At 43.4% G+C, this 24,307-nt stretch overlaps 1 protein-coding gene and 1 long non-coding RNA gene across 8 annotated transcripts in view; both read left to right on the forward strand.

The window, feature by feature from the left end:
• Pde8b (phosphodiesterase 8B) overlaps positions 1-24,307 on the forward strand; it is a 237,020-nt gene that overhangs the window by 39,072 nt on the left and 173,641 nt on the right. The gene's annotated exons all lie outside the window — the stretch shown is intronic.
• On the forward strand, positions 1,382-23,971 carry LOC115029077 (uncharacterized). The gene is made up of 3 exons (XR_003834635.2): positions 1,382-1,738; positions 23,427-23,511; positions 23,656-23,971. It is a non-coding gene; the product is annotated as an uncharacterized LOC115029077 (long non-coding RNA).

The following is a 24,307-nucleotide window of genomic DNA, read 5'->3' on the forward strand; positions in this document are numbered from 1 at the left end:
AGGGCTGGCCTCCCTCCCTGTTCATAGATGTCAACCCTCCCAAGTGACCGTTGCTTTGATACACTAGGTGGTAAGGACTGGCAGATGATAACGATCCCACTCTACCACTGCTTCTTCATTATCTCTACCAAAGAGCAACCTCCCTTCACAAGCCCCTCAGTTTCCCTGGGATACAGTTTCTATAGAAAAGACACTCAAAGCCTTTTCCTGATATCTCCAGTTTTCAGACTAATGAGTTGGTTCTGTGGTAGTCTCCTAAGGTGATGAAGACTTTGTGAGTGATTATTTGTTTGCTAGGTTAGTATAATTTTGATTCCTTATGGTTTAACACAACATATTGTGTGTTAAAGCATTGCAGTGATTAGACTTCCTGGTGCCAAATTGCCCATTTTTTTTGTTTGAAGCAGGTTTATTCAACTTGGTGAGGAGCCTTTGTTTGAAGCAATAGTTGCAGCTAAGTTGATGGCATTTTTTTTTTCTTTTGTCCTGATACCTTCTCCATGGATGGAGTCCCAGGGCCTTCCCGGAGGTGACCACACCGGAGGTAACCATACCGGAGGCACCACCCGGCAATCTCCTGCTGCCTCAAGCTTCCAAACATCAGAGAATCTTATTTTCTTTCTGTTTTGTTTTGAGACAAAGTCATAAGGATAGCCTTGAATACAACATATAGCCCAGGATAGTCTTGGACTCATGGTGAATCTCCTGCCTCAAACTTCTGCTACTAGACTTCCATGACAGCACCTTTTCTGTAATTTATTTTTGTGGTAACTAAAGAGCAGCCTGGGGTGATGGAATGGTTTGCACTGTCTGGGGATATGCCTGTATTAGTTACATTTATATTGTGATAAAATACCATGACCAATTAAACTTATAGAAGGAAGGATTTATTTGGCTTCTGGTTCCAGAGAGATAAGAGTTCATCATGACCATAAAACATGGCAGGAAGCAGCAGGCATGGCAGGAAGAACTGGGTTCTGAGAGCTCACCTCTCCTATGGCACGTACAAAGCAGAGCATATGAACTGGAGACAGCTTGAGTCTGCCCTTCAGTGGCATGATTCTTCCAGCAAGGCCACACCTCCTAAATTTTCTCAAACTGCACCACCAACTGGGGGAGCAAGTATCTAACTCTCTGTGCCTAGAAGGAACATCCTCAACCAAATTGCTATACTGTCCTACACAAACTTTAGGAACCCAAAGGATCTATAAACTCCTCCTTGTAAACTGTGAGTAATGTGTTGTTACAAGTGTGACAGAGGTATAGTCCCTATCAATAGTCTAGACTCTCACAAGTGGGCGTATGGTGAAGGTTGGGGTGGGGTACAGAAGTGAACCATGAGCCCCATGGGGTGTGTGTCTATGTCTGTGTCTATGTCAAAGTGATGTATTGGCTGATTGGTAGGAGTTAGGAGTTAGAGGTTAAGTTCTATGAGATAAAGCCCCTTCACTTGGGGAGTGTGACCAACTGTGAGCTGAGGAGTAAAGTCAGAAAGGAGCAGGCACAGGCCCTCTACCAAGGAGCAAGAAGCAGAATTAAAGTCCGTGTTCTTAGCCAAGAGCTCACAACTGCCAGATGCATACAGAATCCAAGAGAACCTACTGAGAATGACCATTAGGTCCTTAGGTCCATTAGGTCATAATGACCATTAGCACCTTAGGTTCTGTGGTTTGCAAGCTGCAAAGGTAGGGTTTGATACTTGGGTTGATGTTCTAGAAGAGCGCTGACCCATGGAAGTGTAAGTTCAGACACAAATGAAGCCCACATAGGAAGGCTTTGAATTTTTCTATAATTTGATGTTTTTTTTCAGATGTAAAAGCAGATAATTATATGACTGATATATTAAGAATATTATCACATCAACATAATATAGAAATTGAGATAGTTATCATTCCTTTTTTAAAAAGGAGGATTGGAATGAAGCCTTTGAAATCTGAAATCTGTTTTGCAATTGTAATGCATCTCAGCCTGAGTAGCTACCTTTATAGTATATAGTGGCCTCATACATAGCTGCCACCATGGCTTATCAACCGAACAGTTACATTTTGACATTGTAACCTGACAAGAAGCAGGAAACAAAAGTTTTGCTGGGTATTTGTGTCTTGGTGCTCTTCTTCCCCCTTCTCCTTTTGTAGGGCTGAGACTGGAAGTGTCCACACTCTGCCTTTCTTGATGCCATTGCTGGGCTGCTCCTCTTAGATGCTGTAAAGAGATACTGCAGGAAATTAGGATGTGGGAGAATGGGAGAGATGAAAGCAGAGGTGCCTGCTTTGTGGCAAGGGTGGGTCACGTAGGGTGACAGTGACCCTCCTGCTCACCATCACTACTGTGGGCTGGTGGGTTCCCACTCAAGGTATGAGCAGTTCTGTGCCTGTCACCTCTCTGACTGTTTCGTTCCTCAGGCTCCACCCCATGCTTTACCTCACTGTCTACTTCCCAGCACCTTTGCTGACAGTTGTCTATGCTCTCTCCTGTCTTAGCATGTGGCAAATGCTTTCTCGGTTTTCCTACCAGACACCTGGGGCTTGAGGTCGAAGGGAATTAGACTATAACCCCCCTGTGGACTACCTACTTAGTTCTCTGACTTTACATCTCTTCTCTCCACTTCCTTCCTCTGCCTGAGGAAGACAGGTTCATTTAGCACACACAGTTGCTGTGTGTACAGTATGACTAATTTGTATACTACTGTTAGCTTCGAGTGAAGCTCTTTGCGTCATTAGTTATGGATAACAACATGAGAGTCAGAGTTGAAAGCATATATATATATATATATATATATATATATATATATATATATAAAATCACAGAAAAGTCCAGATCTATACTCTTTTCTCTCAGGAGAGTACAATGACACTCCATGTTCACACCAGCTGGCTTCAACAGCTTTAGACTTAAGCTCACTTGTGTTGATATCGCCCAATCTCCATCCCCAGCTCTGTGATCATTTTAAAGCTAAAGCACAACATTACTTCAGCTTTTCAACATGTAGCCCTGAACAATATACCCATCCTTCTATTAGCAAAAAAGAGAGAGAGAGAGAAGCAATGTCTCAGTGTTATCAAATACCAAGATAGCGTTCACACGTTCCTAAACACCTCATTAATGTTTTCATTATAAACATTTTTCGTTTGATGGTTCTTTAGAATGAGACCCACCCATTGGAACTGGCCTGTTTCTTGAATATTTTTTCAACTTTACTCCCCCACCCCCAGTTTATTTGTTTGAAGAAACTGGGACATCCATCCAGCTGAGTTTCCCACATCCAGCAGTGGTTCCCACATCCAGCTGAGTTTCCCACATCCAGCAGTGGTTCCCACAGTCTTTTTTCTCCCTCAGCTTACATTCCTGTGTGTCGTTTGCCACGTTCTGCTGGCCCTGGGTTCTCTATGTAGTCATGGTCACCTTCAGTAGATTCATCAGATCCGAGTTTCCTTCCTTCCTTTTTGAGAGCCCCAATGACAGGGAGTGTGTGCCTTTATCAAGAGGTACATAATGTCTGGCCAGCTCTCTGGGTTGTGGGTGACCATTGCTGGTTATTGTCTCCATCCATTAAATCCTTGGGGTTTGCAAAGTGTTTCCTTCTGTCTGCAATACTTCTGGAATGATTCCACAAAAAGAAACTTCCCTTTCTACTAAATTTGGTTCCCTTCAGGTATAGATGGTGAGGGAAAGACAAGGGAGACTTTTGCTACATTCTTCCACCGTCAAGGTAACCAGTGACACCTTCATGTTGAATAAACTCGGTAGTTTATAGGCAGGAGATGGGTACATGTCCACTGCAGTTCCCGCCACCACTGATGCGCAGTGGTCCTCTTTGTCTACATGGATGCCTGTGTCTTTTTCATCTTGGTGACGTTCAGTACAGTATTGTTCTTTAGTCTGACAAGGTGTTCCAGGCCCAAGATGCTCATCCTGTTTCTAATCTAGACACAATCACTTCTCCCAGAAACCTGAATTTTTTTTACCACAAAGAATTGAGAGGCATGATCTGGATAGCAGAGAATTGGTCTTTGTTTTGAACTTTCAAGGTGGACATAGCCAGGAAATTAACTTTTTTTAAAAGGGTAAGAATGCATCATGGGTTTTACCCTTTAATTCAAGTTTTAAAATGAAGACACTTTCAACTCTACTGAGTTGATATGTCTCCTTTATTTCATGACATAACCCATTTAGATTTAGTGACTCCATCATCTGTCCTACCCTCTAAGAAGTACACGTCTTTCAGGTGGGCAGGGATCAACATTGTGATCAACAAGACCATGGGAAAACAGGGGTGTGTTGGGTTGCGCTCTGAGTAATTTTTAATGTCAGGCTCATGCGTTGCTATGGAGATGCAGGTAAAGCATTGTGAGTTTGAGTAATTTTAGTAAGTCCCTTTTGGTGTTTCCTTAGGGTTCTTTGTTTCATTTAGCTTCTGATCATTTTTTTTAAAGATGATCTTGTGTTATAAAAATGTAAATGATTTACATGTCCCAAAGCAAAATCAAGAAAACATATTCAAAGAGGTTGAGATTTTTGTGTTCATTTCTTAGATGCTATGCTCTCCAGGTAGCTCTGTTGTTAGTTCGTGAGTTTTATTCTACCTGTTGACAGGGAAGCGTGTTTGTGCCTCCATGTTTGGTTTATAGGAGTAGCTCCGTCTTCTGCTTTCACTCAGTGTCTATTACATGGAGATCAGCTCAGCGAAATTCATAAAGACAGCCTGGGTCTTTTTTTTATAGCTACATAGCATATAGCATATGGATAAACTGTGATTGGTTCAGTACGTCTCATTGAGCTTTAGGATTTTTTTCTTTACTTTTGGGGTATACGTACACACATACATACATTTAGGACAAGAAAGAAAGAAAGTTCTCAGAAAGGACTTGCTGGCCTCTTCAGGGCAATGTCTTCCATTGTACCCCAGAGTCTGTGACTGGGCTCTTTGTTTTTCTAGGAGTTGCAAACTTTATCACATCTTTAGTTCAAGCTTAAGCTCAAAGTCTGTAATGGGCTTCTCTGAGATCCAGACCTTTTTATTTTTAAGATTTTATTTATTGATTTTATGTATGTGAATGCACTATAGCTGTCTTCAGACACACCAGAAGAGGGCATCAGATCGCATTAAGGATGGTTGTGAGTCACCATGTGGTTGCTGGGAATTGAACTCAGGACCTCTGGAAGAGCAGTCAGTGCTCTTAACTGCTGAGCCATCTCTCCAGCTCCAGACTTATTCTTGTCTGTTTTCACTCAGCTGTAAGCCCAGTTTTCGTGTAGTTGAGGAGTCCCTATTTTTTTCCCCCCTTGGGAAGTTTGCGTTAATCACTTTTAAAAATCTGTATGTATTTTATTTTATGTGTATGAGTATTCTGCTCCTATGTGTAGCTATCTATCATGTGTGTTCCTGAGACTCACAGAGATCAGAAGAGGATGTCACAGATCCTTTGCAGGTAGAGTTATGAGAGGTTGTTAGCTGCCATGTGGGTGTCGGGAATTAAACTTAGATCTTCAACAGAAAAATAAGTGCCCTTAACTGCCAAGCCATCTCTCCAGCCCCACATGTTCTCCTGTTGATGGTAAATGTGTTGCATATAGAAATGTTCCTTCCTAGCCGTGCAGTAAAGCGGCTTGACAGGTCAGGCACTGAGTTCTTATCCTTACTCCGCTTCTCTTCTTACTTCAGACTCCCATGTCCTTACACTAGCATGGACCCTGCCGGGCCACAGGGTACCTCAGGAACCCAGCACTACCTGTTATTGTCGTCTTCATTTGATTTATTTTATTCTAAATTGTATGTACACTCATAGAGTAAGAGTATAGATGTATGTATATTTACACATGAATGCAGGTGTCTAGGGAGGTTGGTAGAAGGTCTTCAATGCCCTGGAGCTGGTGCTGGGGACTAAACACAGGACCTTTGCAAGAGCAATTTGTCTTCCTTTAAATTAACTAATTAGTGTGTGTGTGTGTGCGCATACGTGGGTTTCTAGGCACGATGTGCATACATGCTTCTGCATTCTCTGGAACTGAAGTTACAGACAGTTGTGAGCCATCATATGGGTGCTGGGAATTGAACTTGGTCCTCTGCAAGAACAGCAAATGTTCTTGACTGCTAAGCCATTTCTCCAGGTCACTACCTGCTGTTTTAAAACACTTCCTTCAGCATTCACAAGATCTTAGAGCATGATTGATACTTCATCTTGATGTTGATCACCAAGACCTAAATCAAGTTTTTTTTTTTCCCTTCTGTGTTAAAAATGGAAGACTGACATGAGATGGCTCAACTGATAAAGATGCTTGCTGCACAAACTGGGTAACCTGATTTCAATCCCTAGAGCCCACTCAAAGGTGTGAGGGGAGAGCCAACTCCACAAATTTGTCCTCTGGCTTCTACATGCACTCTGGGGCATGGTGGCACACGCCTTTAATCCCAGCACTTGGGAGGCAGAGGCAGGTGGTTTTCTGAGTTCGAGGCCAGCCTGGTGTACAGAGTGAGTTCTAGGATGGCCAGGGCTACACAGAGGAATCCTGTCTCAAAAAAACCCAAACAAACAAAAAAACCAAACCAACCAACCAAACAAACAAACAAACAAAAAATGACTCTACATGCACTCTGTGGCATGCGTGCCCACATACACATCATGCATGGATATGTATGCTCATACATGCAGACATAATAATAATAAACAAAAATTTTGACTTAGAAACAGTACATGGATAATATGTGTATATTATTATATATGTGAATATATTGATGTGCATCTGTATACACACATATCATGTACATAATGTTTCTTTGTATGTTTGAAAACTCTAATTCTTTCTTTGTTATAGAATGCCAGGTCTGGTTTATGGTACTTTTCCTAAAGAGGTGTTTTATGTCCAATATTATCTGTAAACTGATTTTGTTTGTTTTCCTTACATATATACACGTCAACTTTATCAGCTAGCAATGTTTGAGGTGGTTTCTTGGATCATAAATGTTGTTGACTAGACGCTATGATAGAGTTGGGATGGTGTAGAGATGGGAAGATAGGAGAAGCAGGAGAAACAAGGCAGAAAATATGAATTCTCATGAGAGGGAATGTTGGAGTATGGGGGCACAGATGGGAGCTGAAATATGGAGAAGTGCTATAGAGAGTGGCTGTGGGGGGCAGCCAGATGGCTCAGTGGGTAGAGCTGCCAGCCCACCAAGCTGGTAGGAGAAGAGAACACAGTGTCCTATGTTGTTCTCTGACCTCCATGTATGTACATCCATGTACATCCATGTATTGCACATACATGGTCCTACCACTAAAGAAAATCTTAAAAAAAAAAAAAACTTTTAGAAGAGTGACTGACTATATACATGCCCAAAAGAGGTGATCTTCAAGGAGAAGTGACATAAGTGTGAGTCACTGAAGGTGGGGGCTGGAGCAAGCTGCCTCTATTTAGGAATGGGAAGCAACACTGGGATTTTAAAAATGTAGGAGATTGAAAGCAGGGCAGTTCAGTCTGACAAACATTTGCTCAGGACCCAACTGGGTGTCAGACACTGTCTATAGAGATGAATAAGATGATCACCTCCCTAGGGAAGCTTCAGTGCTCACTGGGGTGTGGGAATGTCATACAAAACCACTTTTCTATAGCTATGGAATGCATTGCTGCAGATGTGGATGCCCATGGTTTCTGTGATCAGGCGTGGCTCCTCTATGTCAGGGTGTTTTATCAGGTCGCAGTCAAGGTGATATCTATGGTGGAGTTTCCTGTGAAGGGTCAAATGGTAAAGATCTTCTAAACTCACCTTGGTGGTTATCAGTAGGACTTAGCTCCTTGATGATTGTTAGACAAAGGTTGGAGGCCACCCACCCTCAGTTCTCCAACACAATGGTTTCTCTAACATGGCAGTATGCCCTGCAAAAACCTGCAAAAGGAACAGTCGGTCCTTACCCATGATCTAGGGGCAATCTTATGTAGCCCATTGCAGATGTGAAGGCAGGGCCTACGTAAGGATGCAAGACCCTAGAGGTAGGAATCTCTGGGAGCCACAGTGGAGCCTGCCAGCCACGCTGGTGGTTACCACAGTTTGTGTGTCCTGTTTAGTGTTTAAATGTGTTTAAATGAGGTACACTGCAGGGTGTACCTGAAAGAAGAGGTACACTCCAGGGTGACCTGAAAGAAGAGCATCCAGCTGCTACGTGATGAAGTGGCTTCCTGAACAGCACAGTGTTTAGTGTCTGAGTAATACCTTGAAGGATGAACATGGACTGATTTGTGTGCTGATAGTTTGATGGGGGAAGAGAAAAGTTCCGTGGAAGACGAACATGAGAAACACCAAGAGGTGGCTTGTCAGATGACCTCTCCGCAAGTGGTTCTGGGAAATGGTATGTGGTGGAGGATAGGAAGGAAGAGTCAAAAATGGAAGAAATGAAAGGGGAGACACAGAGTGTGAAGAAGGAGCTTTGTCCAAGAGACGCAGGCAGGGTTTTAAGCAAGGGGATCCAGGGAGATGAGTCGATGTGCAGAGATGTGGATTCAGGGAGACAAGACGATGGGCAGAGATGTGGGTTCAGGGCTGTGAACGATTGAAGCTTGCAACTTTATATCAACTCAGACGCCCGAGGAAGGGGGTCTGTATTAAATAACAATGGGGAGGAGATAGCATGGTTTCATTTTTAAATTATAGAGTTATTTGATAGTTGGAAAAGGCAGAGTGGAAGATGAAATAGCACACAGAAATGTCTATAGTTTTTTTGTTTGTTTGTTTGTTTTGTTTTTGTTTTTGTTTTCTGGCTTAATTTTTGAAGAACGGCACTGTTGGGAATCAGGGAAAGGAAGAAGAGAAGGAAATCATGATAGAGAGAGGATGTTTGTGTACATTTATACGTTCAGTGACTACATGCTACGTGAGCTCAAACTATTCTCTCCAGCATTTGTGTTCTCAACTTAATCAATGCAACTATGCAAATCGTTCTCAGCAAGCCATATGGCTCTGCTGATGGGAGACAGAGTCAAATATTTTTCTTGCAAGCAGTTTGATAAAGGAAACTTAGTGTCAGGATTGTCGTAAACATAGACCAAAGGTGGGAAGCCTGTCTTAGCGTGCTGTCTAGTGTCTGGAAGTCACTGTCTGCCCCTGGGTGCACACGTTGACACAGAGCGCTGCTTACGAAGAGTGCGATTCCACTTAACAGATGCTGTTCTGAAAACATAGAGTTCTCGTTTTAATTTTTATCACATTGATTTATCTCCAGTGTCTTTATTGGGGTGTGTGTAATCAGGCCCTCATATGGAGGTCAGGGGATGACTCATGCAAATCAGTCCACTCCTTCCACCCTGTAGCTTCGGGGATCAAAGGTAGGACATCAAGTGCATTAGTTACTTTCTGTTGCTGTGACAAAATACTACAACCGAGGCAACGTATGGGAAAAAATGGTCATTTTGGCGTATAATTCCAGAGAGACAGAGATTCAGAGAGGGAGGGAGGAGAGGGAGAGAGAGAGAGAGAGAGAGAGAGAGAGAGAGAGAGAGAGAGAGAGAAACAGAGAGACAGAGACAGAGAGACAGAGAGACAGACAGACACACAGGGAACACGCCATAATGGCAGGGGAGGCCTGGTGACAGCCAGAGCAGGAAGATGGGAGAGCATGTCTCCTTCCACAGGCAGGAAGCAGGAGGAGTTATCTGGAACTGGGAGAAGGCTACAAACCCTAAAAGGCATCTCCAGAGATGTACTTCCTCCAGTAAGGCTTTGCCTCTCAAAGATTATCCATAATCTCCCCCAGGTAGTGCCACTGGCTGGGGGCCTGAGCCTGTGGGGACATTTCTTCCGGCAGCTATCACATCCAACCTGGCAGCAAGCCTCCCACAGGGCCAGACTCTCCATCTGAAAGTGAATAGTTCTGCTCTTTGGTGTAGGAGCCTCTTCCATGAGAGCCCAACAAACACAGTGTGAGTTGAAAACACTAAGCCAGAAATCCATGGAATACACCTAATCTATTGAACATCATGACTTCAAGAGATTAAGCGTGATTAGGACACTCACGTTAGCCAGTGGTTGGCAATAACATCTACTGTCTAAGACAAAGCCTTTTATATTTATTTTTTCCAGTTCTACAGGGGAGGGGTCAAACCAAAGCCTTCTACAGGTTACATAATCGCTCTACCACTGAGCATATAACTTTGCAAGTTTTAGGTCATGCCTGGGCTTGCAATCCTCCTGCCTCAAACTCCTGAGTAGCTGGGAATACAGATTTCACAAAGCCTATTTTATAATAAACTGTTGACCATCTCATGTATAGATAGAGATTTTGTAGACATGGTCTGGAACTTGACAAATAGGCTATTCTGATTGGCCAGCAAACCCTGAAGATCTACCTGTTTTGGTCTCCCAGTACTTGGATTACAAATGTGTGTGTGGGGGGCGGTGCCCAACTTATTCCCCCTTCCTTTTTAAAACATAAGTTCTGGGGTTCAAATTCAAGTCCTTGTGCTTGCATGACTGCCAAACTATCCACCCAGGCCTTGTACTGTGCAATTGGAGGAAGCTACATATTCAGCAAGGGAAGCAAATTGAAGAACTGAGACTCCCTGCTTGACTCCAGTGTGAAAAATGAACTGAAGGAAACGAGATGATTCCTAGAGCAGCACCTCTCTTGGCTACCGGAGGTGGCACAGGTGCCGTTCAGGGCTCTCACAGTAAGAACCTGGAGAGTCAAGTCATTCAATGTTCTTCCAAAAAGAGCAACTAGAGGCCGGTGCATCCCTGTGAGTTCAAGGTCAACCTGGTCTTCATAGCAAGTTCTCACCAGCCAGAGCTATGCCCTGTCTCAAAAAGAAAATAATAAAGTTTAAGTTTGCTTGCAAGCTGTGCTTGCAAGTTTATATGAACTTGACACAGGCTGGGATCCTCTGAGAGGAGGATGCCTCAACTGAGAAAATGCCTCTATAAGATCGGGCTGTAGGCAAACCTGTAAGGCATTTTCTTAATTAGTGATTGATGGGGGAGGGCTAAGCCTATTGTGGGTGGGGCCACCTTTGGGCTGGTGGTCCTGGGTTCTATAACAAAAGTAGGCTGAACAGATCATGATGGGGAAGCAAGTTACGGGCACCACTTCATGGCCTCTGTGTCGGCTCCTGCATCCAGGCTCCTGCCTTGCTTGAGTTCCTGTCCTGACTTCCTTCAATGATAAGCACTGATATGGAAGTGTAAGCCAAACAAATCCTTCCCTCCCCAACTTGCTTTTGATCATAGTGTTTCATCATAGCAGTAGAAACCCAAATTAAGAAAAAGCTTAATGTTAACAGCCATTGGAATATGTAGGCGGGCCTATAGGGTATTTTCTGAATTAGTGATTAATGGGAGAGGGCTAAGCTTATTGTGGGTGGGGCCACCCTTGGGCTGGTGGTCCTGGGTTTTATAAGAAATATGTAGGGAATGTTCATACAGTTGTAGGCATAATTTGGGCACTTTTAATCCTACAGTGTATGCTAGTTCTTCATGTTGATTCAAGGAATGTAGAGAAATTGGTAGTAAAGGTACTTCCCTAATGGTAATTTGTACAGAATTCACCTGGCACTTTTACATGCTTACGTGAAGGCAGATATAGCTGTTAGTATAGAACTTGGCTATACAGCCAACACAGCAAAGAAGCCAGGCTACAGTTTAAAAGGACCCAAGGGAGGTCTAAAGAGCAGTAGAGCATCCCCTCCCCACATTTCAAATTTTCCACTTCTTTCTTGGATTGAACAGTATTCTCTTATGATTGACGTGAGTATCTAAGAAAACATCCTGTTTCTGTGTAGGCTGGCCTTCCCTGGTTACCATGGAAAGAATAGGTTTTGGGTTCAAGGAGAGAATTTCAATTTTATTCAATTTATTTGTGTGTGTGTGTGTGTGTGTGTGTGTGTGTGTGTGTGTGTGTGTGTGGTGTGCTTTTGATGCATGCAGGTATGTGTTGATGACTCTGTGGCTGGTACTCACAGAGGCTAGAGCATCTTCCTTTATCATCAGTCACCTCCATCTCCTCCTCCCTGTCCTCCCTCCTCCTCTTCCTCATTCTCTTCCTCCTCTTCCTCTTCCTTTTGAAACAGATCTCACTCTATATAGTCCCGGCTGTCCTGACACTTGCTGGGTAGACCAGACTGATCTTGAATTTACAGAGATCCTCCTGCCTCCCTAGTGCTGAGGTTAGAGGTGTGTACCACAAAGTCAGGCCCACCTTGGTTCTTTGAGACAGGGTCTCACATTGAACAGGAAGTTTACCATTTCAGCCAGGATGGCTGGTCATGGACCTTCTGGGACGCACCTATGTCTGCCCCCAGTGCTGTGTGTGTAGACTCAGGTTAGTCATGCCGGATTGTTCAAACTCAAGTCCTCATAAATCCACAGCAAGTGTTCTTACCCACCAAGCCTTCTCCCCAGCTCTGAGGAGGAAATTTCCAATCATCCTTTCTTGTGCATGGTCATCAGAGGGGAGCTTTTGTGACAAAGTTTCCCTGCATATTAATTCAGAGCTAATTGCAGTTGTCAGTTACATCAGTTCCTGGCCAATGGGAAACAGTTGATTGCAGTTGGTTTCTAATGAAGACCCTTTCGTATAGGTGCTGTTCACACAGCGCTGATGGAGATAAGGGAAAACAAGGAAGATTCCCTGACCGGATGAAGCCTTCAGTGACCCTCATGCTGCTAGTTGCTGCATCTCTGGAAGGTGCTGTGTTCCTGTAGGCACAATCTAATACAGGGCACTTTAGCAGACAGCGGGAAGAAATGGCTGGACTTCTTTCGCTTCTCTGCCTGGCTGGTGCCTCCTAATGCCCTTGCCAATGTGAGTCCAGCCTCAGAAAAAGCCGTTGCGGGCTGCCAGTGTCAGTATCTGGCCCAGGTAGGGACAGTGGATGTGCACAGGAGTGGTGGTGTGTACTTGGAGACCAACTTGCACGTTATTTAGCAACTTTTTGTTTTTCAGTGATTGAATATATTTTTTGTTAATTTTAGAATGTTATTGTTTTGAAAAGTATGGCAAGACAGGAAAACATCTGCTTTTTATGTTTAAGAAATTCCACTGCATTTCCTGTTTGTGTGGGCTCTTATCTTTTAGACTGTAAACTTTCATGAAGTCTCATAAATTCATTTTTTCCTTACTTTCATAAGACATCTGCTTTTAGATGAGAAGCAGAGAGAGCCTGGTACGGTCGCTTCCGGTTTGTAACTCCCACATGTGGGAGCTTGACAGAGAAGGCAGTGAAGCTCAAGGCCAGTATTGGCTATGTAAGGGAGTACAAGGCCCGCCTGAGCTATGGGAGACCCAGTCTCAAATAACTCATAGTGGCTGGGGCGGGGGACGCAGAGGAGCAGGGTGGGAGCAGGTGTGTACACTTTTTCAGATTCTCTCTGCGTGAATGCGTAGGTATTTGTGAACTGTCCATAGGCGTCCACTTGTCTTCATGTGAGTCAAAGTCAAATTGAGTTCTGCATCTTTCGTAGCTTGTAGAGACATTCACACAGCTGTGCAGGCCTCCTTGCTGACAGGCCGGGAATTATTTTGCTCCATACAGGAATGAAATGTGTCAACTTGAAATGTCTGCATCACGTGCATATTCTCCTGGGTCTGTGTGAAGGGGCAAGACAGAGGTCTGTATCTCAGGATGCCTATGGGGTTGCTAGGAAATGATTTTCAAAGTGCTCTGTGGTGATGCAGTGGGTCAGACTTTTTTTTTTTTTGGTATGTGTGCAGCGTTGCCATGGAAACCAAGTGCATCATTGCCTTGTCTGACTAATTTATGGTTTAATGATAAAATTTGTAGTCTAGGGTTAGCAGGTACAAAGTAACACACACACACACACACACACACACACACACACACACACACCAGTAAACTTCAAGTGGAACTGCTATGGGGCTGGAAGATTTCACCATGATGCTGAGCGAGAATACTGTGACATTCGGCATTGGAGATAGCTTGCATCAGTCTTCTTTCTGTGTTCTGTGAGGAGGAACTCCACACTCACTCACCCTTGTGGCTCACTGCCATTGCATTTTGATAACGCTCCCAGGCCTGGCTGGCAGCAGTGAGAGAAGTCTGGCAGGGCACTAGGGTTTGGTTCCTTGGTAGGGTGGTTGGTTGGTTGGTTGGCTTTCCATGCCCATTCCCCCTCCTGCTGCCCTTCATGGAGGTGACATTGCCAATCCTGTCACCCATGAAAGCTTGCCACATGGACGTTCTGCCCTGGGCTTGTTCTGTTTGCTATCTGCCCTCTTTTACGCTCTACCCCTGACCTCCTTGCTGTGATTTTAGGGGTCCTATAGAAAGAGAAAACCTCTGTGTGTGTTAAGGGCAAAATCTTCCACTCCTTTAGATGGTGATGGTCCAGCTTATGTTTTCATCAGTGGGTCACTGGGTTAAGCTTTCCATTGAAGGTAACACCGAAGAGCCAAGCAGAAAGCAGATGTTAATCCCCGCAGAGTTGTTCATCTGCCTCCTTGGGCTTTAGTTTAGCTTCTGGCATTTCATCCACACTAGCCCAATACCAGACTCCTGATCCATTGGATTTGAATCCGCTCTGTGTTTCGGATATTTCAAAAAATCCTTTATTGATGTTTCCATGTGGGGTGGTTTGAATATGTTTGGCCCAGGGAGTGGCTGGCACCAGAGTGGCACTATTTGAAGGTGTGGCTTTGTTGAAGGAAATGCTTTACTGTGGGGGTGGGGCTTTGAGACTCTCCTAGCTGCCTGGTGGTGTCAGCCTCCTTCTGGCTGCCTTGGGATTAAGATGTAGAACTCTCAGCTCCTTCTGTGTCTGCCTGGAATCTGCCATGCATCCTGCCTTGATGATAATGGACTAAACCTCTGAACCTGTAAGCCAGCCCCAATTAAATGTTGTCCCTTATAAAAGTTGTCTTGGCCATTGTGTCTCTTCACATCAATGGAAACCCTAAGACACTAGGTTTAATGTATGTGGTTTTGGCATTTTAGAGGGAAAAGTCTGGTTGTAGGTAGGACTCCTAAGACAGACAACTGAATGTGTCAACTTAGATGAATATTTCACTGAATACTGTACAAGGCCCAAGTTTTTTGTTGTTGTTGTTGTTCTTTTATTTAGCATATGTTTCTGAGTATCTGCTTCATGCAAAAAGAGGGCATCAGATCCCATTACAGATGATTGTGAGCCACCATGTGGTTTCTGGGAATTTAACTCAGGACCTCTGGAAGAGCAGCTAGTGCTCTTAACCACTGAGCCATCTCTCCAGCCCCTACTTACCTCTTCTTTACAAAATGTCACCAGAGACAGCAGGTACCTCTAAGGAACTGAAAGCCAAGGCCAGCTAGAACATGGAACTGCAGCAGACCTGAGAGGTGCCATGGGCTAATCTCCCTACTCAGGTTCCCAAGTGCCACGGCTCACTTCCTATAATGTTAGTTGTTCCTCCAATTACAGAGTCTTGGATGCAGAGCCTAGTGATAGCATCTTATACAGAGCCAGCATTTCCCTTTGATCTTCCAATATTGACTTTCTGTAGACAACGTCTTTGTGAAAATGGAGCTCAGAATACACCAGAAAAGCAGAGATAATTTGACTTTGTCCCCACACATGTATACCTCAGTATGAAAGTAGGGGCCCTCCTCATCCCCCGGTTAGTACTCTCACCAACTCATACACATAAGATTGTGTCCATACTTGCCAGAGCAGGATAAAGCAGACCTGTCATGTTCAAGGATATCACCAAAGACTTCAGGATGATAGGAGAGAACAGGCAGGGTTTGCTTTTGGGCACTGATGGTTCTCATCCAGCCTTCCAAGCTTGTTAGCCTGCTCTTCCACCTCTCAAGTCTTTTCTAAAGAAATTGCACCTTTCTCCCTTTCCTCTCAGCATCCTCCCTAAGTTGTCTAAACACCTAAGATCCAAACCTGGTGAAAGTGAAGCCTCTCCCAGAACATGCATCGTCTTTGAGAAGAAGTTGGAGAACTTCAACCCCGTTCTGCTTGATGGACAATGCTTAGTCATTTGCTTTTTTAATTGATGGGTCGAGAAAACCCATGGGTTGTCTGAAATTGACGGGGAATAAATGAGTGTCCCTTCCATGTGTTGACCATGAGTGTGCCTTCCATGTGCTTGACCCTATATGTAAATGTTTGTCACCATCTTCTTCTCAGGAAGACTGTCCCGTTCCAATGCTCTCCTACACCCACACTCCATCCCCAGCTCTCTTGACCTAAGTATAACCTTATGACCTTTATCCACCGAGATGCCCTACAGAAGCATATGGTATGCAGTTCATCGTATGCAGCAGCCAGGGCAGAGTGAACACGTCTTTACCTTCCTTCCAGTATTTACATGCGGGTTGTGATGTGTTGGCTCATGCTGGTGTATGGGCAAACTCCGTATTGGAAAACATGAAAGTAGGGACATAGACTCAAAACTGACCATGTTTGCCAATCTTTTAACTTATTTACCAGTGGATTGAGTACTCAGACTACTATTTGTTATGAAATGTTTCCATGTTACTCTTGTTTGCTGTTTGGATTTCAATGTTCTTCCTTCTAGCATGGGATCAAGATTCTCTAATCCATTCTCCGGTCTAATTGTCTAGCAGTTTAAGGAGACGGCAGGCAGGCAGGGCATCCATCCATCCATCCATCCATCCATCAATTCATTTATTCATGTCTGCAGCCAGTTCATGTTGAATATTTGTTCTTGATTAAGAGGGTACAAACAAATCCCCATTTCCACAGGGCTTACGTGGTTGTTCAGTGACCATTTTCAGTACATCTCAAAATTCTGCGTGTTCATCTTGTGTTCCCTTCATATCTTTGTCTTTTCATTTGAGCTTCTATTCATGTATTTATTCAGTAAATATTGAATGGGGCCCTAATATGGGTCAGGCAGTGTTTGAAACACTGGGTTACAACCATGAAAAACATGTCTTCTTGGTTTACATTGCTGTTAAAGGAGGCTGCCAAGGAATAGGATAAGTAACTACAATGTCAATACAATGAGTGGGGTGGTCAGTGTCATGAAGAAACTCGTCAGAGAAGACAAGGAAATGACCTTATGAAATACCTCCTTGTTTTATAGTTCATTGATTTTTAAGATGTGCTTTCTCAAAAATAATTTTCACAGCTCAATTTAGGCTGCACTGCCTAAGTGATGACATTTACTACTTTGGTTGGCAGTATTTCTTCAATAAGGGTGTGTCTCCTAATAGCCGAGCATCTTAGATGTAATAAATGTGGCATTACTCACTGTGTGCCAGCCATTGCTCTTAGCAATTAATGTGTGCTGAGTCCTTCCAATAGCCTTATTAGGCTGGTGCTTGCTGTAATTTGAATATGCGTCCCCAAAGTTCACGTGTTGGGAACCCGATTCTTGCCATATGAGAGGTGATTCAACCATGAAGTTTCTGTCTATGTGAATGGATTAATGTCATTGTGTGGCACTGGACTAGTTATTGCAAGAGTGTTTTGTTACAACAGCAAGTTCCATGTCTGTCTCCTGCTCTCGGCTGCCATGTGTTCTCTCCCCATTTGATGTACTCTGCTGAAGCATGATGCAGCTTGGAAGCTCCCCAGCTACAACCCCTTGATCTTGGGCTTCTTAGCCTCGAGAAGGAGGAGCAAATAAATCTCGGTTGATTCTAAATTATCCAGCGTTGTTATGGTGTTCAAGTACAGCATTATAAATGGATAGATATGGTGCATGGCTATACTCCTCCTTGAAGTGAAGAACTGGGCAAGAGTAAGTTATTTACTTGAGGTCATGTAGCAGGCATTGGTATGGTTAGGATTGGAATGTAGGCAGGTCAGCTGGCCTCTTAACTGCTGAACTGTGCTGCAGAGCTCTAGATGTTTTCCGAGATAAGAACTTGAAGGGGGTGATCGAGGAAGCCAAGCAGACGTATAAATGATGCATGTCCACAAAAATTGCCTGGTTCTGGGTCTGGAATATGCACCATAGTTTGAAGGAAGCCCATTTTGAGGAAGTGGGATAGGTGGGAAGGAGCTGAGAGGGGAGCTAGGTTATAGAGGTGACAGGGGAGGTTTTGACTGTGGACATACACCTGTGAGCTATCAGTGCATAGCTACGGATGTAGACTGGATTCCAAGGAAGGGATGGAGGGCAGGACAGAAAGGACCTAAGTGCTCGAATATACCTTGTAGCATACAGAATGTGAGGACTGGCTTGAAGACCAGATCCTGGTTCTTGATGAGTAGTTACTGGGAAGGAGGAAGATAGTGTGGTGACCTGAGAGCCTGGTGAAGGATATGGTTTCACAGAGGAGGGAGTTGTCCTCCTGTCACGTGCTGCCAATGTGTCCAACAAGATGAGGACCTATGGACCCATGCTCAGTGGATGGGTTTTAAGAAGGCAAGGGCTTAGTGAACTTGAGCAGGATCAGGTCACAGCCAGAGTGGTGTGAAGAGGAAGTGAGGAAAAGGAAAGCTAGGTTATGGTTTTGAGCTGGAACCTTCTGGGAAAGTGTTCTTGAAATGACTGATGGTTGTATTTCCATGTCTATACTGGTTTTCTATTTAGGAGCTCTAATGGTTATTGAGAGGGATGTGTTGATGTCCCTAATTATGATAGTAAATTTGTCCATTTCTCATTATAGGTCTGTCAGGTTTGATTGTGTGATATCCTATTTATTATTGTTGGTTTTCTTTGATCTGAAGTTGATTTGGTCAGATATTAACATAACCAGACTTCTTTCCTTTTAATTAATGTTTACATGGTATAGCTTTTGCTACTCCATACTTAATACAATTAGAATTATTTCTGGAGTGAGTTTCTCACAGACAGTGTTTAGTTGGGTCCTGTGCTTTTATTCCATTATAATAAGTCTGGCTTTTAATTGATTTGCTCAGACCACTCATGTTTACACATTTAAATGTAATTGTCAATATGTTTTAATTTAGATCTAACAGTTGCAATTTTTTTTTATTTTCTCCTGTTAAATTTTTCTGTTTTCTCTTTCCTGATTTTTCTGAGTTATTGAATACTTTTCACTATTCAGTTTTCCTTTGTCTTGGGCTTTTCATCATGGCTCCTTGTGTGTATGTGTATATATATATATACACACACACATATATGTGTGTGTATGTGTGTGTGTGTATCATATGATTTCACACACAAACACATTCATTTTCTCATTCTGCTGAAAAACAATGTTTTGCTGCTTCAGATGTTATAAAGAACCCCATAGGTTCTTTCTCTGCCTCTTTCTGTAATAGTTTGCTTATATGCTAGATCTATTCTCGTGGAAAAGGCCACCAAACAATGTTATAAAGCTTTCTTTCAAGAGCAAAACATGGCCTAAGGAATTCCTAAGAAGTATTCTCTATTATTGCTGATGTATTTATGGTTTCCATGCTCTTTTTGTTCCTCATCTTCCAGATTTATGTCTCTTACGTCACTCTGAAGGATTTCTTTCAGTGTTGACAACCGTTCTTCCACTTCTCCTTCATTGGAGAATGCCTTTATTTTGTGTTTATTCCTTATGGATATTCTTTAGTGAATAAAGATGTCTGAACTGACAAGCCTGCTTGCTCCAGCACTTTGATCATGTGACTTCCCTTCTCCTATGATCAGTGGTCCCTCAGTTGTTCACCTGTTGCCCCCCTCTAGCAATGCACTGTTTTTCTGGCTGTTTGCAGGGACATTCCCATGTCCTTAGTTTTTAGTGATTTGGATGTAACGCTTCTGAACATAGACTTCCTTGGAGTCATTCAGCTTGGAATTTGCTTGCTTCCTGAGGATGTACGGTTGTGACTTTGATCCTAGCTGGAAAGCTTTCAGTATCACATCTTCAAATGCACAAGAATCTCTTCTCTCTGGAATTCCCATGGCAAAACACTGAACCGTTTGCTGTGTCCCACAGGTCCCCAAGCATCTGTTCCTTCTTATTTGGTCTTTCCTCTCTGTTGCTCAGATGGGATGGTTGCTCAGGTGCTTCTTCAAGCTCACTGATACCTTCATCTCCATTTTAACCTTGAATCTTTCCAGGTATGCTGTGGACCTAAACTGTCCATGTGGTGGTTTGAAAGGAACTGTCGTGTATAGGCCCATAGGGAGTGACACTATTAGAAGGTGTGGCTTTGTTGGGAGAGGTGTGTCACTTGAGGATGGGCTTTAAGGTCTCAGCTGCTCAAGCCACATCTACTGTTGTCTTCTGGTTGCCTGGGGATCTGGATGTAGAACTCTTATCTCCTTCTCCAGCACCATGCCTGCCTGGATACTGTTGTGCTTCCCACCATGATGATAATGGACTGAAACTCTGAAAATGTAAGCCAGCCCCGACGAGATAGTTCTTTTTATAAGTTACCATGGTCGTGGTGTCTCTTCAGAGCAATGAAACCCTAACTAACACAGTTCACTTGGTTTCCTTTATATACTCTATTTTTGTGCTTAGACTTTGTATTTTTCCATTTATTTCAAATGCCAGTTCTTACTCAATGGACATTTTTGTGATAGCTACTTCAATGTCTTTGTCAGATAATTCTAGCGTTTTGTTTTAGGATCTGGGTTAGTCAGAGCTCTCCAGACAAACATAACCAGTAGAGCAGACTTCTTATGAAGGAATGTGTTGTGCAAGTGTTGAGACTAAGAATTCATTAGCTGCTGTCCCCAGGCTGGGACCTCAATTCTAGGCCAAACCCAAGGCCTTTGAGCCAGAGACCCAGTGATGTAAATCTCAGTCTGAGCATGAAGGCCAAGATCCAGGAATACTGATGTGTAAGGGGAGGAGAAAGTAGGCATACTAGATCAAGAGGAGACCATGAATCCATCTTCTGAAATTTCTGTTTAGAACCTCAATTAAGGGACAGATATGCACCCACATTGGTGAGGGTAGATCTCCTTTATTTAGTTCACTCCACCCACATAAAAATTTCTTCCAGAAATACCAAAAGAAAATCTCTCAAAACAAATGCACAAAAACCATTTTTCAAGCTTCCTAGTCACCTCTTAGCCCATGGCACACAAAATTTACCATCATAGTATTGACTGCCTTCTCGAGAAAGACGTGTTTTTCTTGGTTCTCAGGTCCAGCAATTTTGGAGGTCATTATATTACTAGTGTTTGAATCTTTTTCAAGTCTCATAGTGAATCTTGATATTTTTTGCATGTTGAGTTCAGATCACAAATTCCACTTCTCCTTCTGCATGTTCCATCAATACTTTCATTTTCCAAGTCTAGAGTAATCATTGTAATTGTGAAGTATATATGCTGCTCAGTGGCCCGACTGTGACCTGGGAAGCGATCTATACTATGGTTTAATTCTGGAAGTCTGTAGTTTGCTGCCTAGCATGGGACTCCTAAGTATAACTTGGAGAGGAGCCCAGAAGCAGGTAAACAACTCATGCCTTTGCTTTCTCAAGCCCTCTCTTCTTAATCTCTTGCATTTCCTAGTTCCCTGGGACTACCATTTTGGGTCCCATGGCAAGAAATATGGGACTTCTTGTTCCTGGCTCTTCTGTACATGTGACTATGGTCACATTTAGGGCCAAGAAATACAAGGACGCCAAGAAGTGGGAGTGGGTGGGTAGGGGAGCAGGGCTGGGGGAGGGTATAGGGGACTTTCAGGATAGCATTTGAAATGTAAATGAAGAAAATATCTAATAAAAATGGGGAAAAAAAAGAAATACAAGGACATAGAAAGAAAAAATAAAGCATTGGGATGTACCTTCTTGTGGACGAGAGGACTTCTTGTTATGTACTGACATTATAGCTTTCTGTGACTTTCTGCTGATGCTCCTGTGGGCCAGAGGAAGACCTAGAGTACAAGACAATGGAGAAAAAGAACAAATGGGAGTTGTCCTGCCCCCAAGGAGGCTCCTTTCTTATTCCTTGAGCCAAAACTAAAAACTTGTTGGAATCTTTACTGAAAGCATAGACTTTTCAGGCTATAGCAAGCACACATGGAAAAATAGTTGTGAACAGGGGTGGGGGAGGGAGACAGAAGGGCCAATGCCACTTCGATGGAACTTGGTATTCTACATGAATTCCAAGTCTACTTGCTGATGCATGTGCTTGTGTGTTCCTGTGTGGTTCTGTGTGGCTGTTCTGTGCTTACCGTAGTGTGTGGCTGTTCTGTGTTTCTTGCTACAGAGACAGGGTAGAGAATGCTTCTTCCCTTTACCAGGACTAAGTTATAGGAGGCACATTCACCGTGGATAACATCTGTGAGTTTGATGCTGGGCAAGTTCAGAAAGGATCTGAAGCACAGGAGTGTGCTGCTGTTTGTTGTGGCACTGAGCTGGGCAGTGGGTTCTCGCTGGCATCTCTTCCAGAAGCATCTCAGCATCTATTGCTCTTCTGTAAAGTGATGACTTGTGGATTTTAAACAATGTGCAGTGCAATTGGCCAGACCCTTGTGACCTCCAGCTCCCTCTGTGACAGCACTGCTTTTCTTCCAAGCAGCCCTCCAGGCTAAGGCGAACGTTGCTCCAAACACTCATCCTATGAGAGGGGCAGGAAGTGCCGGCTGAGGACTGGCCTTGGCCCTCAGACAAACTTGGACCCATCCATGTTGGCCTTGTCACTTGGTGACTGTGTCACCTTGGTCAAGCTACAGAGCCTCTCTAACCTTGGACCTTTCATGAGTGAAACAGGACAGTCATCACTACATTCATGAGGCAGGGTTGCTGAGTCAGCGTTAATAAATGTCCTCCGATGATAGGTGTTGTGTCGTAGGGAAGGAATTTGGCCTTATTTTCTCTCTGCATTAGTTCTAGTAAATATCCCTTTTAACCTGCTAAAATAGATGACTTATTAGAATCACTCTCCTTTTAATATTTTGGCTCATTAGACATCAAGTGAGATTCATTCTCGAGACTGAAGAGCAGTCAGTGCACATTACACTGTACTGTTTCTGTACTGAATGTGTGTCTGAAAAGCTATCTGTGTGTAATTGGGAGCCTTTCTAAGTACAGAGCAAAGGTAAACAACGATGTATGTGTATGTGCACAAGTCCAGAATGTATGGTACCCCATGCTGCCCCTCCAGCGCCCATTTTAGAGAATAGCTGGAAAAAACAAATCGTCCCAGTAACCTCTGTCTCCTCTGCTAATGGCCAGTGTCTCTCTTCTTCATCCGTCATGTTGGCAATAAATAAACCCTCCAGCATGTTTACTGTTACCAATAACAATCTCAGCCCTTCCGAGGAAGTTTTGTAAACATCACTTACTTAGTAAACTGCTGTTCCTTTATAACTGCGCATTATTTGAAAGGCTCCTGAAACCTTTTAGCCCTTTATATTTGGAAACCTGTGTTTGAAAGGAAAAATAATTTGATTTTGTGCAAATGCAAATCAGCAAGGTTCTTGGAGGTGAGAGTTATGTGTCTTTCTTTATTCCCTTTTCAGCATCCGTTGCATAAATGGGTGCTGAATAATTGTGGATTCACTTCATTTAAATTTGAATGCTTTTGGATAATTAGTGTGTGAATAACACTTTATATTGAATATTTTAGTGGAATGAATATCTAGCCCCCCAGTGATGGAGAAGATGTTGGCCTGGGGTTATCTGACCAGTGACAAGGCAGCTCTACACTGCAGGTTAGAGTGGTTTCCTTTCTGCATGAGAAGAAGACCTCCTGTGAGCCCTGGGTTGTAATTAAAATTTAAATTGCCCTTCTGAAAAACTCACTTGAACGACTAAGACAAAAAAATAAAAAGGTTTCATTTTAATTTCTGTCCTAGGCTGTCACCGGAGAGCTTGCTGAAAGGGTCTGGTGTAGGAAGCGAATGCTTAGGTTCGGATGCATCCAAGCACTGCCTGTGTTCCCCGGGCCGACCTCAAGGACCCCAACAAAACACTGTGTTCCAGGGGATAACAAGCCAGTAGCAGCAATAAACATACTTTACAGACCTCCTGGGTAAACAGCATTCTGCAGAGACCCACCCTGGGTTATGACAGGAGCCAAGAGCTCCAAGGAGGGACGTGTCTAACCTTGTCCTAGATCTTCGACAGAAGCTCTCTCTCTCAGTGTGTGTGTGTGTGTGTGTGTGTGTGTGTGTGTGTATGTGTGTGTGCGTATGTGTGTGTTGAGGAGAAAGCTTTTAAAGTGTACAGTGGTTGAAAAGAGGTCAGGGCCATTTTCACTGAAAGGATGAATTTTAACTTCAGAGAAATGGGATATTACTTTCCATACTAAAATTATCCAGTGAAGATATTTTGTCAAGCAAAGACATCTAGAGAGTGAATATTGGTAGTGGTGACTACATATACAAATAATCAGAGAAAAGGAAGTCAGGCAGCCTTAGGAGTGAGGGAGCTTAAGGAGACGGTAACAGCTCCCCACTAAACCTGTTTCTTCAAGAGCAGCATGCTGGTAGAGGATATTAGACATAA

The sequence above is a fragment of the Mus caroli genome, unplaced genomic scaffold (assembly GCF_978045245.1).
Source record: "Mus caroli unplaced genomic scaffold, Mus_caroli_1 scaffold_15, whole genome shotgun sequence".
Taxonomy (NCBI): Eukaryota; Metazoa; Chordata; class Mammalia; order Rodentia; family Muridae; genus Mus; species Mus caroli.